Source organism: Dreissena polymorpha, chromosome 2 (assembly GCF_020536995.1).
Source record: "Dreissena polymorpha isolate Duluth1 chromosome 2, UMN_Dpol_1.0, whole genome shotgun sequence".
In the NCBI taxonomy this organism is placed as follows: domain Eukaryota; kingdom Metazoa; phylum Mollusca; class Bivalvia; order Myida; family Dreissenidae; genus Dreissena; species Dreissena polymorpha.
In genome coordinates this window covers 87,577,828-87,594,940 of record NC_068356.1, presented here as the reverse complement: position 1 = coordinate 87,594,940, position 17,113 = coordinate 87,577,828, and positions in this window count along the sequence as shown.

Genomic DNA, 17,113 nt, shown 5'->3' with positions numbered 1-17,113 from the left:
AGATTGACCAATAGTATGTTGGTCAGGAACATGTACACGGCGCCAAGGAAAGGAACCAATGGTTTATGTTCAGGGCATCGACCAACCCCACCAGCCGGACGCCATATGCTTTCATCTCGTGTACAATTATCTATGTCATCCCCTGCATCATGTCAATATATTTTTTATGATTTGATGCATTGTAAAACTGATCATCGTCGTATATTTGATACGTTTTGAATAAGTCCAAGAATGTACAACGTAAACAAGGTTGACTGCCAAGACACTGAGCATCATATGTGTTTGTTTTATTTTGAACGTGTATTTTATAAAAACTTTTGAAAAATCAAAGTATAACAACAAACGTATTTAAATGCAAGTGTGTTACACGGGATTGTCTCATACCATTTTTAAATTACAAAAATACATAACAACAACCTTCCAAGTATCCCAATGTAACTTCTCCAAACAGCTGCCAGTACGGTATGTAGATCAGACTTTCTAACAATTTTGGTGCTGCAGGCGAGTTTGGAAATAAACTCGCCTGATAGATCACACCGATGCTAAACAGAAACACCGACAAGATGCCCAAAAAGATAAATAAATCGATCATCTGAAAAATTTAGAAAAGGTAACATGTATTATTTTCAATTACGTATACATCGAACGTTAAATAGGAATACGAGGAAATTGGTATTTCAGTGTGCTCAAATTACGCGAACTGTATGTAGAGTTATATGCTATATTACCATTTTCTTGATCATAATGACCTTCGGACCAATATTCTTCTCAACAAATAAATTCTGCAGAGAACGAAGGGAAAACGTCGCCACTGTGAAACTGGAAATAACGGAACCATGTGCATGTATGAACTAATTACACGAAGGTAAGTGCATTTCCCAAGCTGAGTTGTTCAACATACTATGAAGACAATTTCAAGTTTTTCTTTTTCATCATCAATAATATATGTTGATTATGGCCCTAAACACTTATAGTGACTAAGATATGTACACTTAATTTTGAACTCGCAATTACACATGTAAATTATTGTGTGAATGAGGCGCAGATTAAAGCATTTTTGTTAAGATTTGTCCACATAAAAACAATAAGAAATCGCAATGTTCACACATACCTGTAAAAGTAACGCACTATGTCGAATTGTTTACCAGTCAGCCGAAATCTCATAATAATTGTGACTATGAAAAGCATGTAGTTAAACATGTCGAATATGTTCCAACGAAATGCAAACCACTTCCGGATGTTTGCCGTAAAGGTATGTCCTCCGCTGTTAATCATCTGTAAATGTAAAACGGATATGTTCACATCCAGGATTGACATAACATATTGTATATGATCTCGTATGGTTAAAATTTGTTATGTATAAAAATTAATCATGTTTTAGTGTTATTGTGTGCGTTTTCACTGTTATTTCAGATCATAAAACCATGTAAATTACCAGTTTCAAGATATTGCTATTTCCATAAATACCACAAGCAAAGTAAGGATATAAATTGTTGTGGACATTAGCCTTTAGCCAGAATACATTTGACTATATAATACAGGATACAATGTAGGTGAATTGACCGTCCCAATTAGAGCTATCACTTATGCTTATTTTTAAATACGACAAACCAATTTTAACCGTTGCTATGCAGTAGTTGGTTTACATTTAATGCAAATAAAACCTGTATGTACCTGTCTGAACTCCTCGCAGAACATTGTGAAACTCCAACCCCAGACGGCCCATTCCGTGAACGTCATATTTTCATTGAGGTCCACACACACGAAGTAGGCAAAGAGTCCCAAAAATGCTAGGTACGACACCTGATTGAGATCACAACATCAATTAAACTAATGGAATGAGCCTTTATACATAAACTGCCGTTATGTAAAATGAGAGCACCGCATAACGGGTACCAACGCTCGGCTGCGGGTGCAGTTTTGAATAAATTAAAGCTTGTCAGAATATTTTTTTTAGAGGTCACAGTGACCTTGACCTTTGACCTTGTGACCCAAAAATGGATGTGGCGTGTACAACTCATCAAGGTGCATCTACATATGACGTTTTAAATTTGTAGGTGGAAGCACTTTGATATTAGAGCAATATGTCAAGGTTTTAGCAAGACGCGGACGACGGACGTTGGACGGCAGACGTCGGACGGTGGACGACACGACGAGCTAGCTATAACAATACCTCGGGTTTTCTCCGAAAACAGCCGAGCTAAAAATTGAAACTTGTAAATCAATAAAGAAAGGGAATGTATGTTTTAAATGGGGAAGCTTGGCATAATGGTCTTTGGGGTATCGTATCACTATCTTCATTAGTACAGGCAGACTGATTTTTTAATCAAGAATAAACGTATTTAACGTGATGTTCAACTGACATTCAGAATTGAACAAAGTTCTCTTACACTATTAACCACAAAAACTGAAATCGGCGCAGTGTACAAGTAGATCAACGCTTTTCCTATACCAATGGCGTGTTCGTCCTCGTTATCACATGCACGCACAGAATAAGTGGTCTGTATCGATTTCTGACTAGTGGCAATAGTATTGTCGTTCACCTAAAAGTTATTTCAACCACTTTATAACTTTTTAAAAAACACATCAACATTTTTTCCACAACAAAATACAAACAGTAACGGAAATATTTTGATCTATATTTTTTCTTATTTTAAAGTATCGAATGTCATTTCACATTGAACATGAACAAAATAATAGGACTAGTTATTTTCCATCACGCTCTAACTGTCTGGAATTTATTATATATTTTTTTAAAGAAAAATTTAGTAGTATAACACACGATGTGTGTTTATTATGATTCGCTTTTTTGTGTACTTATATCTAATAAAAAATATGCGAGTAGCGTAATAAAGGCATATCTTTACGGAGAATGTATAAACAATCAAGCCCAATTTTTTTTTATACGAAAACCTGTATCGAGTTCTATAAACATGTATACAACACTTCAATCTAGTTTCTATTGATCGTACTACGATGTTCTAATATACTATTTTTAAGGTTTTAATTTAAGCTTCAACGCTTAATAATTATAAAAGTCATTTCTCAAAATGACTTGAAACTAACTTAAGAATAATGTGTTACTAAAATCCTTTTCCTGATATATTTTGTTAACGTGTTGATAAATAATGTGTATATACTAATTTAAATTGTGTTTTAATATTGAAAAATAAACACATGTATGTATGATTACAATGAAAAACCGTTTAGTTTTCCTTTGCTGTGATAAGTTATAATGCTGGTTTGTTTCTTATTGATGTTTGTAAGCAGGTTTTGATAAACATAATAAATTATGAAAGATGTACATTCGCCATAAATGACGATCCTAAATCATCCATAGAGAATAATTTCATTTTTTTTTCTGCATGTGCTTATCAATTTTCTTACCGCCTTTGATAACGCAAAATTAAAAAAGCAAAATTACATTATTAAAACAATTTATTAACAAAAATGTAATAATTATCTGTGTCGTGTATATACAATCAATTTCACTCAACGCAAAATACTTGAAATACAACTGCACAATGTTTACAAGGTGAAGAAAGTGTTTGCTTAAAAATTATAACTCACCGATGAAGTGCTAAATCAGTAGATATCCATTACAGAAAAACACATATTGTATTACCTTTTTGACGTCGCTCTTGTTTTTTGCAATTTTCGACTGTCTAAACTTGATACAAAAAACAAATAACGGAAAAAAAATCGCCAGAAAAATCTGAAAAAACACATACAGAATTGTTGCATATTTAAGGGTTACAAAAGTAGCAGTAGACACGATTTTATCATCTCTTTAGAAGAGTAAAGTAAAATTAAGGTATGGAGTAAGGTGAGAATTGTATATACACTTTTAAAGAAAAATATATGATCAGTATTATTTATTATCATCTTGTGGCGAGTCGATTGTTTTATAAATGTGTCCTATATAGAAACGAAATATGTATACAGACATCCAGAACGACATTACCGAGAATGGGGAATTTTAAATGCCCATACATAAATCATATATAAAGTAGAATAAGTGTATTCAAAATTACTGACCTGCCACCTGTGCGTGAAGATCGCAATTCTTCCTCTCCAAATGAGGTTCAGCTTAGTTTGGCAGCATGTGTGGCTCATAAAAGTGAACATATTGTTTGCATAAGCGATATCCAAAAGTGTTGTTGAACCGAATGGTTCGTCAAGTCTCCGAATCAACAAATTATGCGCATTTCCCTGATTGCTTTTGTAGCATAATGTTAACACATCATACGCTTTCTGTTCATATTTCCTAAAACAAAATCTGCACATGTATATCAAAAATGCGCTAAAATCAACAACAATGCACACTTGAGTCATCTCCAAAGTACTTATAAATGTTTAAATTTAAATTGACATAACATTGAAAATGTACCAATCACGTTTTAGCCGTTGTTCAGTAATATATCAACAATATTTTACTAACATCGACACTTTTAAAATATCCTCAGCAATGTCAAACTCAGCCGCCATCTTGGCTATCTTTGATAACTTCTTGAGGAGAGAACTGGCTATCAGGGCGGCACCTTTCAATATTAAACTATGATTATATGCATTCATATATAAACAAATATTTGTCGGGGAATATACAGTGTGCGTTTATCTAGACGTCACATTTCATATGCAGTAGTAGCAGACATTTTAAATCAAAGCCAACGTTTTAAACACGAAACACTCAATGTAATGTAAACTTAATTGTATAAAATACTGCGAAAAGGTAAAAAATTGCCGCCAAACTACCAACCAATGTGATCTTTGCAATGAGTCCATGTTATTTCTGCAAGTTCTTCGCGGTTGAACAAAATGGCGAATAAAAATAAGTTCAGAACATTTTTCTTAATGTCGTCTTCGTTTTCTTCTTGGTTGCGTGATGTGTTACAAGTCTTATCTCCTTAATTGAAAGAAAGCAGTCAAAACACGTCGTGTTTTTTTCAGATAACTAGTAAAGTTATATTGACAAGGGATGGTTATCACTAACGAACATCAAAACTATTACTTTATTATTACAATCCACTCCTCTTATTCATACATATCCTTATATACATCGATGCAACATCTAATCGTTTTATGTAATTAATAAATAAAACATTTCAGTTAACCTTGGTCTTTTGAAATACAATTGGTTTAATAATTGGTATTTTGCGTATACATGTTTAGCCTTCGTTCAACTAGAATGCTGAATATATTGTATCAATCCATTTACCTTCACAAAAATGTTTTACGGTTTTGTTCTTTAACACACATCATTCCAAATATATAGAGACTTTAAATCTTTAAAATACAAACTTCCAATGCAATGTTTACGTTATGGCATATAATAAGATAACTATCACCTACTTGTGTGAGTTGTGTGACTTTTGTAGGGGTTAAGTTGGTCATCATTGAGAGCTTCAGCAATAAAGGCCCCAACTGCACTCAACTCACAAGATTTATCAGTACCATCACATTCTTTTTGTTCAATGTTGCTATTACCCTGCAATAAAGAACAATTACAAAAGCTATAAATAGACAAAATAAGGTTATAATTTTGCTATCATTTGAAGAGTCTGATACATGTATGGCGTAGGAATAGGCGAGGCTAGCTATTTGTATGTTTATTTATTAAAACCGTTGAGAGCATCCCTAATTCGTCTAAAATGTTTGACCATCTCTAACATATCGATTTGTTGTGTACATTGTAATGACATGTGTACATAAAATAGTTCAAAGAGGACGTAACATACGAAGAATTAAACATTGATTATAATCATGATAATCTCAAATATGGACAGGGCTAAAATTGTATTATCGGTTAGGGACTTGAACATTTTTTAGCTGATGTGTTTAAATAAACAAAACGGAAAAAATAGCTACAATTTTTTCATGTAAAACCTTGATGTCAGATAAACGTACGGGATAGTGAAATATATATATATATATATATATATATATATATATATATATAAAACTAATATGCTGCTCTATTTAACATTAAAAAGTTAAAGAGTAATTAAGATTAAAACAAACAAGAAAATTCCTATATTTATCCTATAATTAATTCTACGTTATGAACTTAAACATATTTAATAATATATTTTGATATTTTGTTGTAAAATACAAAATCAAGTATAAAAACCTTGTTATAGGATATTCGACTTCTTACGAACTCTTCAATTGTGGTTCCTCCTTTGTTCAGAACCTGTGTAAACAAACGAAGTACAATATTCACATAAAAAGTATGTTTATACAATCAAATCAACGCACGACACTGTTTAAAAAGAAATATCGGGTAGCTAATGTATATATTTATTTCAAAGGTATAAAAGCTAAATGTATCTTACTTACGGTATGATACAACGTCCACAGTGTGTCATGATTCACGATTGCCAAATCTGGTGTGTTAGTCTTGAACACACATAGTAGTTTTCCCTGAAATTCAATCAAAATGATGAAATGATTTAATGAGAATATAATGAAATGCTTGTTAAAAATATATGACCCCAACTTCAGTCAGAGTGATCGATATGGGCTGTTAAGACGCGGACCTCAACAGAATATAACATTGCCTTTTTCTCGAGTAACCATTTATCGCAATTACAAGCGTCCTATATAATTCGGGCGAAAATTTATTTAATGAAATACTATGAACGTTACCTCTCGATCTCAAAACAAACAACAAGCGGCGTCGCCATTTATTTTTGGAATTAAATAAAAGGATTTTAACTATGGAAGATCTTACATATATGTTGTAAACTAATTTCAGTTTGCCTGGACTTTAAACTGTTGACCTTGAAATCAATAGTTGTCGTCCTTTCCTCCTGACTAGGCTGCACAAAAATTAAATTCTCATATGTCAACCCGTTATTTACATCAAGTGCGGAAGCATACGTCTAAGGAAAAGTCAACTGACAAGCAATTCGATCTTCCAACGCACCGGGGCAAAACAAGTTATCTTACATCTTCGAAGGAGACATACGTGTTAACAAATACATTTTATGACAATGATATGTAATATATGGCCGTCTTCGCCTCTTTATATTCAGTGCCTTCATAGATTGGGCATGTGCATACTTTCGATTCAATCATCTTCAATGACCTTTCAGTAAGTATGGATATTTTGTAACTGCAGTACAAATTCACTTGAACTTAAGGGGAAATATATGTGAAAATTGCCATGATTTAGTCTAGGTGTGATTCGCATATGGTCCGATTGCTCCGTACTGTAGATCACAAACACATACCTTTTTCCTGTTCCCGGGGGATCAATCATCCCAACCATTGACACTCCCGCGGAGCATCCATAAGTTTCACTGATATTCGCGGTAATACTGCCTACTTAAGTTTAGTATGCACTTCGCTTATAGGTAATACGCGTGTTAGATACAACATAAATACATGAACAATTTATGTTCTTTGGTGTTCAATATCGTTGTTCAAATCAAAGTATTCCCTCTAGATAATATAAACACAAATGTATTGTTTATAACATCTCAATTGTTTACTTTTCAACATACTTTTTAACGAAAACAAATTTACCTCTAAATCTTGGCTGGTTTTAGGACGTTTATGATCGGATGTGGTTGTCAGGGAACGCGTTGTAGCATTTTTCAATTGGCCTTCTTGGTTAGGACTTAATATAAATCATGATAAATGATAAAACTGTGAAGTTAAACAACATCTTAATATGTTAATAAACAACACGCACACACAAAATACACACACTCACTTCGAAAGGCAGTGACCCGATTGAAATATAAGTCTTCCTATATTATCTCCCCCTAACCGAAAGTATTTAACTCTGGTAAAGAAAATCTTTCAATTTTGATATTTTGTCAACAAATGCATTTTATTATATTTTAATTTAAGATATATTGTTGCGATGCCTATGAATAACTTAAAAAAATACTTTAAACATTCAAAAAGTACATACATTATATAACAAATCTACAAACACGTTGGCCGCAGTAATACCGAGGGCGAACGAATTGAAGTCAAATCGCACGAAAGTGTTACTGAAGATAATGACTTATATAATTGCGCCAGCACGCATAGTAAGAAGTTGAGTTGAACGTATCGTTATGTTAAACACAAACAGGCTAAACAAGACCCATTACATAATGAGCATCGTAACATGCATGATCACTTGTCTCATTAAATATATAATTTCATGTTGATACCACATTTCTATGATTCCTAAAAGGGAAGAGCATATAGTTGCCGCATTTCCCGTGTGACCGAAATCTAATTTGGATGGACTTGCGTGTGCGTAGGTCTTAGAAGAAAATCGTTTCATTCCTGCTCAATGTCCGTATGTCCGTATATCCATCCTTCCGTCTTTCCGTCTGTCACACTTTTTTCGTTTCCGCGCGAGATAGTAGACATTTGAACCAAATTTGATGCAACTTGCTAAGATATAAACCTCATTACCATGTCATTCCAGATCATTTTTTCAATGAGTGGTTGTCTTTTGTTTATTAAATAGAGGATATTTGTTGGATTCCGTAGAATATCGATTTTAATTCACGAGTGAACATAGAAAATGATATGTTCACGAGTGACGCAGCAACGAGAGAAACTATTTTATTTAATATTTAGTTTTATATTATCACGAGTGAATGAAAATCGATATTCCACCAAATCCAACAAATTTTCTTTTTATTTTATTCTAACAAATGAGTTTTGTGGTTTTTTTAGCCATTCTGAAAAATAGAATTCCCCGTTGGGCGCCCCGCTTTTTATTACATGTATTTTTAAATGAAGCTAATCCGTATGTTTTTATAAACATCAATTCAGAGTAGTCGCCCTTAGTAAAATTGTCTTTAATTGGGGGTCACAGCGGGGAAACCAAAGATATCTAAAAATAATTCCGGAAATACAAAAAGAAAATTTTCGACAATTTTCACTGTTATTTTTCACTGTTTGAAACAATGAAATATCAGTTTATATTCACTGATATTTCTCTATAAACCATCGGAAAGCATAAAATAATAAACACACTTAATAGTTCCGCGAAATACCTCATACAGGAATTATCAGATTTAGATAAAATTTGATATGTAGCATCCTATATGGAGGACATGCGCATAATTATAAGTTCGTTCAGTTCCAATGATATTACAAGTTTGTATTGAAATTTAATTTATTTCGCGCGATGTTTCAGACACATATGATCCGAATTATAAGAAACTTGATATGGAGCATCCCTTTATGTTGAATATGCGCGTCGTTATCTTGTCGTTTTTGTCCAATAAGTTTTAAGGGTATTACTGTCGTTTGGATGTAAATATGTCATTTAACTAATGATTTATTTCTGCGCAAGAACTCAGGAACTAATGATCCTTATTCGAAGAAAGTTTATATGCAGTTTTTTCTAAGGAACGACATATGCATTTTGTTTTATCTCATTCTGATTATTCTGGGAGTTATTGCAGTATCAATAATAATAACCCCCTTTACGCATTTTCTTCCGGACACTTATGGTACGAATTATGGCACTTCAAATGAAGCCCCCCCCCCCTTTTGGAGGGACACGCCATTTTTATTTCAGTTTGCTCCGCTCCAAATAATATTCCGGCAGATATATTACTTTGAAAAATAAAATATTTTTTTAATAAAAAAATGCCTTTCTGTGACAGGTCCAATGAACTGTTGATCCAAACATGACATGATGAATCTTTGTAGGCAGTATATCTACAGGATTGACGTTCACATATTTGTCAAGTCTGCTCTATTGACTTTCAATGACGTATGATCCATTGAATAATAATTTGTTTTCACACCATTAACTAATACACTGACAAAGCATATCATCGGGAAGTGTTATCAGTTTCATATATATTCTTCTTTTTGTTATCTACCAATGATCTTAATAATTATTGTTTTAACGGCATTAATCAAATTCCAGCAATATTACAGGGAGGGAAAGTCTTGTAAACATGTGAATATAACAGTTATAAGCAAATAAATATTTAGTATGTTGTAACAAAAGTTGATCTAACTTGTATCATATCAGACAATCTGTTGTATTTTTCAAATTAAACGTGCTTAAACATGTCGAGCAGTTATTAAGTTATTTCGTATATGTATGGATTGCAATCGGAAAACGGACATATTTATGGTGGTATTTTTCGCTTGCTACTAACGTCGTCCTAAAAACAGGAAATCCAATCGACCAAATTATTGCCAAAGGGAAAGACAAACAAACTGAATCACACTTGTGAAATTAACTATAAACCTGTATCCGTATAACAACATGGTTATTAACATACGCACATCGAACGTACTGTATCCCTTAAGCAAGACTAATTAACCAAACCGCTCGACACAGTTTACAGAGCTGAAAAGATCCTTCATTATCTGAACTTCTTAAACCAGTTTCACATGGCAAAACAGCAACACTTCAGTAATATAACTTTAAACAAAGTAAACACAAAAATGACCTATAATGGATTCTTATCAGAACTACCGACATATTCGTGAATAATAATTTATTTATTTTTCTAATCATGCTAGTGATTGCTGATCAATTACGAAGCAAATGCGAATCATATTATTTGAAGTGATATTAAAACACTTATACCTCCAAGAAGCTAGAAAGCAAGCACAACGCTGGAGAAAGTGTAGCAGGATTGGTATGCATGGATGCTGTACAAATTCAAGGCAATCATTATACGTAACAGGTACGAAACTTTTTTCTTAAATACATCGTGAAAACTTATTGACAATATTTTGAGGGATACAATATGAATATTTTATATAATTCTAGTGGTTTGCTAGAAAGAGCAAGCATTACAACACGAGACATACGCAGGCCCAGATGTTTGATCCGAAATACTTTGTTCCTCACGTGCGCACACGACAACTGTCAATCCTGACATTTAATGAAAATTCATTGAAGACTACTATATTGTCGATATATTTCAAATGATTTTGATTTTGAAATGATACAGATGTAATAACTGTCAACATGTACGTTTACAAATTAATTGCATTTCAAACGTTTTATATACAAAGATGTAGACTTTGCACAATATTTGTCATTAGCATCATTAAAAATATTTGAAATGCTTATTGAAATACTGTTAACATGTACGCAAACAAAACACAGAACTTGACATTTTTTAAATCATGTACGGCCCATTTAGCTTGTCACCAAAGAAAGCCTGACAATACATGATCCTCAACTAACGCCATAAGGGTCAATTCCATAGTTATAACTTGCATGAACACATGTGGAGAACTGTGCGAGCGCTTGTGAAGAGTTATCAGTGTGCACGGCATACTAGCACGAGTGCATGTGTAGAGCTGTAAGTGCGCAAAGTTGTACGTTCGGATTCCACCTCTATGATGCAGTTGAGACAAAAGTTCATAGACATATAACGTTTTACAATTGTGCATTTGATGCATTGTGCTGTGGTAATTACCTTTGCAAAAATGTATTTATCTTTTTATTGTCATAAACCGTCTTAGCTGGTGTTTGTTGAACGCGTCCTGGCGAAAATAACTTTCTCTTCTGTCGTGACGTCATTTTTCAGTTAAGCAATCACTTAAAATGCAAAAAGATGTTTTATATATCCTCTATCTAAATCGTCTGTAATGCTAGGTGATGTTTTATATATCCTCTATCTAAATCGTCTGTAGTGCTAGGTGAACAAATACAAATAGGTGTATAAATTTTTCTTTAATATAAATGGCGCAAGGCAGACTTAACTAAAATAATACAATCACAAGGCAATTTTAATATCTGCGCTTTTAAAACGGAAGCCTTTAATCTGGTGGTTCGAATCCAAACATTAAAATGTTTTTATTTTAAGATCATTTTAGTTGATCTTATAAATCGTGAATTCCAATGTTTAAATCTATCATCGAATTGCATTTATGTGCATACTTGAAACAAAGGCAAAATAATGCGCCAATGTACCGTTTGAGAAGTATTTTGCACATTAGATAAGAGAATGACAATGGAAGAACAGTCACGCAACTTAATGCATACGTATTGTTCATGGGCAAAATCATTGTAAAGCGTGAAACTGATCTATTGTAAGCAGGCTACAACGTAAAGGGTTGTGATCAGGTCGGATAATATTACGCATACCCTGCATTTTCTTTCAATAAAATTTGCACTGATTACAAATAAGGGAATTGAAATTATTAAAAAACAAATTCATAGAATGCACTGAATAGCTATAAAAATCCGTGTTAATAACTACATTATATTCCGGGCCCGGATATTTCAGTTTCGGTTAAAACTAAACTAAATAAAAATAAACTATTTACTTGTGATGCAACAAGTAATAAACACCATTAACGGTTAACCTATTACTATTACCGGCTAGTGTTCATATTTAAGTGTCATTATTTTATTTTGGGTTGGGTCGCTTATTTTATGTTCGCATCGTATCGCTCACAAAAATGTTGTAGTTCTTTTAACTGGTCAAGATTTCAAAAACGAATGCGAATCTTGCTTATGAACACTGTTTTGCGCGAGCAATCACTACTGGGTATAGTTAGCAAAAGACCAAAGTAAGCCGTCGAACATGTCAACAGATTGTTATCGCGAGTTATATAAATACGTCTACGCTAATAGCCGCCACCCTCGCAGTTCAAAGTTTAATTTGTTCGAGTAGAACATAACAATTATCATGACGTTCCTCCGGTTTGTAACCACAAATATACTGTTAAACTGGCAGGCAAAAACTAAAATCGTACGATTTATGCCATGAAAAAAGCATTTTAAAAAATCAGGTTAACATTTTCCAAACGATGCAATCGGTTAACTGAACATTTCGGTATGTTGACTGCAAAACTATTTAATGCATGTAGACATGAGATGTGCTTGATATGTCCTCTTTCAAATCAGTTGATTAAACCACGATCATAAATATGTTTGTATTTTCCCAACATAAAAGTTACTATTTAAGATATAATTATACCATAGCAACATACAGAAAAGGTAGGATACATTAGTGTAAGAATATTTGAACATACCGATGAATCACTAGATCAAAATATAAAACATATATAATAAAAAAACATGCTCACGCGTATTTCCGGCAATTATAAGTCCAGGTGAAGTATGTTAACTTGTGAAAGTCAATCATGAAATAGCACGTGTGTTCAGCTATAGTTAAATGTACCGCCTATTGAAAATTGTTAAGTTTAAATTTTAATAAAATAAATAATAGCATTAAAGTCAAAGACACATGCTTCACACATCATGCGAAGTAGAGAAAACAATTAAAATCGAAACCTAACTTGCAAAGCCTTTGTAGTATTTTGTAATACGAGAATGAAGGTATATATTGAATTTCAATTTTGAATCATGATCATGATCACAGATGTGTTGATTATCGTAAATGATAATTGCTGTTAAACAAAACAACGGATCAAAATTAAGTACATATTGTAACAATGAGCAGAATGAGCGCACATTTTTAGAAATATTAAATAATTTCATTTCAACTGCATCATGTAGGCTTTAGTATGTGTGTTGCAATTGATGTCTGACAAACTAGCGTTTGTAAAGCGTGTTAATGATATAAAACCTAATGTCCACTTTGTTTCCGAAATATTCCCGAATTGTTCCCGAAAGTGATTTTGAAAACATTGATACAAGGCGGTTTCAGGAAAACAATCGGCAATCCGTCCGAATGTTCAGGAAAACATCGCTATTGACTCGGCATCTTCAAACAACATCTGCACCACGCCTCGACTACACGTTATATCTACTCCAAGTTGATCTTGCACGATAGAAAACGACAGAATAAGGTAAAAAAATATGTGAAACGATTGGACCAGTTCTGCTCTAGGTTAATACAACGAATGTATGCCGATTATGTAATGATGCGTTCCACTTTAATGATTAGCATCACGCTTTAACTCATCTTTTAACAACGTACAGACCTGACCAAACGACTGAATGATGTTAATCGTTTTAATCGTGTTTATCTCAATTGTTTTCAACAATGAAGGAATTGTCCTTGAGCAACATGATCCGTCTTCAATCTGGGGTATCATATGACATCGTATTGAATCGTCACATCACGCGAAAGAGCGTTTAACTATTAAATTGCGGTAATCATAAGCGATAAGGACACGCCGACGAACACGTTTTGCGATCTATTACACTTCATTAGATCCCTAGTCTTAAGACCAGACACTTTTTTACTGAAGGGCTCCGAAGGCAAGAATGGAAATGGCTCAGATAAAAACTACATTTGCATGAACCGGCCTAGACGGAACCTTACCTGGAGCAACAGAAGGTAGAAATAAGATTTCCCGTCGTGGCAAGTGTAACGTTTTGACTGATGTACTGCAGAGAATTTCGCGAACTTTACAATCAAAATCTTTACTACAATCAGCGAATACATAGTCAATTTTTTTTTATTGGTCGACTATATTCGTAAAGAACATGAAGCATACAAGTAGTATCGATATTGCTCATATTTTACTGAAACGCGTTTTAGCTTGTGTGTAAACCTTTATTCCGACCACCGAGAAAGTGGAATATATGAAAATCGATTACAAAAATTATTTTGTGAACAGAAATGCTTCTGAAGTTCTGCTTATCGTTTGTTCTACGGTTCTTATGCCAGATGTACTGCAATGCCGTATGATAACGAAGCTGTGATGTAACCACTATCAATTTTGCTTAAAACTGTGTAACGGCAATGTAAAAGTGGAGCTTTACCATAGATTAAACACTCATTCAAATGCATAAGTGCCTACATTGTATAGATTTTAAACTTGTATAGCTTTTCATTTAAAGAAGGAGGACAACTACGCCGTCTTAAATATCAAGTATTATTTACACGCGGTTATAACATGCGCTGTTGATAACATTATAAGACATTATAGTTTTTCGTTCAGCTACATTTCATAGTAAAACGTTCCGAACAGATTGTGAAAAGTCAGCATTGCAGACATATGTATGGGATAAGCTTCAAATGTATAATAACATACATAACTAACGCATCGAAATACATAGTACCTAGAGACAAAAATCATTATATCGCGTTACTACAGATTGTACACTTTGAATGAAACGAATATACGATTTTGCACTGAATATAATTTACAGTAGCCTTGTCGAAGCCTGGGTTGTGTTTTTTAAACGAATACAAATGTAGACACAACTAATTGACTTTACTTTTATGCAAGACCTTATGCATAAAGTGCAATATGACAGTTATAACATGACTCCACGTAACGACGCGTTGTACAGAAATTGACTTTTTATTACCCATGTGTGTATCTTTTCTATTGTATTTACAAAGGACTTTATTCAGATTTGATATTAATGACAGCATAAAACGATAACATGTTAAAGTTTACGGATTTTCATATGTATATGGCTGTTCATGATGTTATTGTATGAGTTTTAATTTAAATATAAACACATCGTGTTCTCTTTTTTTATCTGGTGGCTGATTTGAGCGAGTACTTTATGTAATGATATATACTTTGCTGTTTATTGTTGTGACATATGTTTATAATAAATATTCTGCCACACTTGTAAAGATCAAACTTACTTATTTATGGAAGTAAATAGATTTGAGGGCGGAATTGATATTAATGCTTATCAATCTCCATGACCGCTGGTACTCAAGTTGACATTGCATCTCTGCAAACATGCCATTTACATTATTATGTTATACTCATTTCAGCTCTTATATTCACACTTTTGTTATACGTTCCCGAACGATAGCCTAACACATCATTGTATAATTAGTTTTTTTATTAAAAGCTTGCTATAATAATTATGTTGAAATAATCAAATAATCTTAAGTACTTAGTTTATAGCATGTTTGTTACTTGTGTAATCGGAATATATGACACTGTGTATGGGCTTGTTGAAAATACGCTTTAAACATCAACTGCCTGGATAAATTGCAGAGCTTTTAGACTTTACAGAAAGAAAATAACAAGCACACGTCTTAACACAATATTTATTTGGAGTATGTATTTGATGAGCGGATAACAGTGGACCGTTATTTCGAACTCACTTAGTTTTCCAGTAATAATAATAGTTTATATATAGCATATAGCAATAATATACAGTATTGTATTAAGGTAATTGGCGTTTGCATTATATGTCTATATGTATATATGTTCTACGTCGTGTTTTCCGTCCAGCATGGTTTACAGGGGAAGTTTGTAAAATAAGACAGAAAGGAACTAAGTATTGTTACAAGTATTGTTACATTAAGTGTGAGTCATTTTAAAGCGATAATGATTGTATCTTTATATTCATAGAATTTAAGTTCCACAAATGAGTTGTCCGAATAAGAGACATATTTTGTGATAAATGTCATACTAGCAGAATGAAACGCATACTTCTGGTATCGAGTTTACTACTTTTACCAACAAGATTCCGCATTTCAGTTCAAACAGGTCGAAAGCCTTTGTCAATATACGATGTTCTCAATGTAAACTTGTTATTATATAAAAGATTCATTTATGAAAGGTCAGTGTTTATGAAGACATCGCATATAAAAAACTAATTGCGACTTTAGATAGCAATTAGCACATAGGTATTAGCCATAACAATGATGAAAATGCGATATTTAAGGAGGTTATTACGGACATTGAAGTCCGCAGTTCATAAACAATTGTTATGAGCTTGAAAAAAATTGTTAAGTTTTCATATTTGCAGTATATTCGGTAATAAATTTTACTGGGTACCGGTACCAGGTAACTACCAGTTAACGCAAGTAGATTGATCATCATCATCACGTGGTAAACACATATATGCAAATTGTATATGCCTAGTGAATTGTATATATTTTATATATAAAATGATCAATCTACTTGCGTTATTTATAGTATGTATATCGTTATGTCACCTATGTTCGCGAAATTTTATTACCGAATATACTGAAAAAAATACAAATTTTCAAGTAATGTTATATACCAGTCGTGATATTTTAATCAATTTAAACTAATAATTGTACAAAATACGGTATTTTTAACTTATCTTTTCTTTGTCGTCGTGGTTGACGGTACCTTTATCACACTTAGCGAACAGTCGTAAACAAAAGTCATCAATTATGGGAGTGATGATTTATGATTTACTTCACGCCATCGTGAAACAATTTCGCACTAGAAAATAATACATATA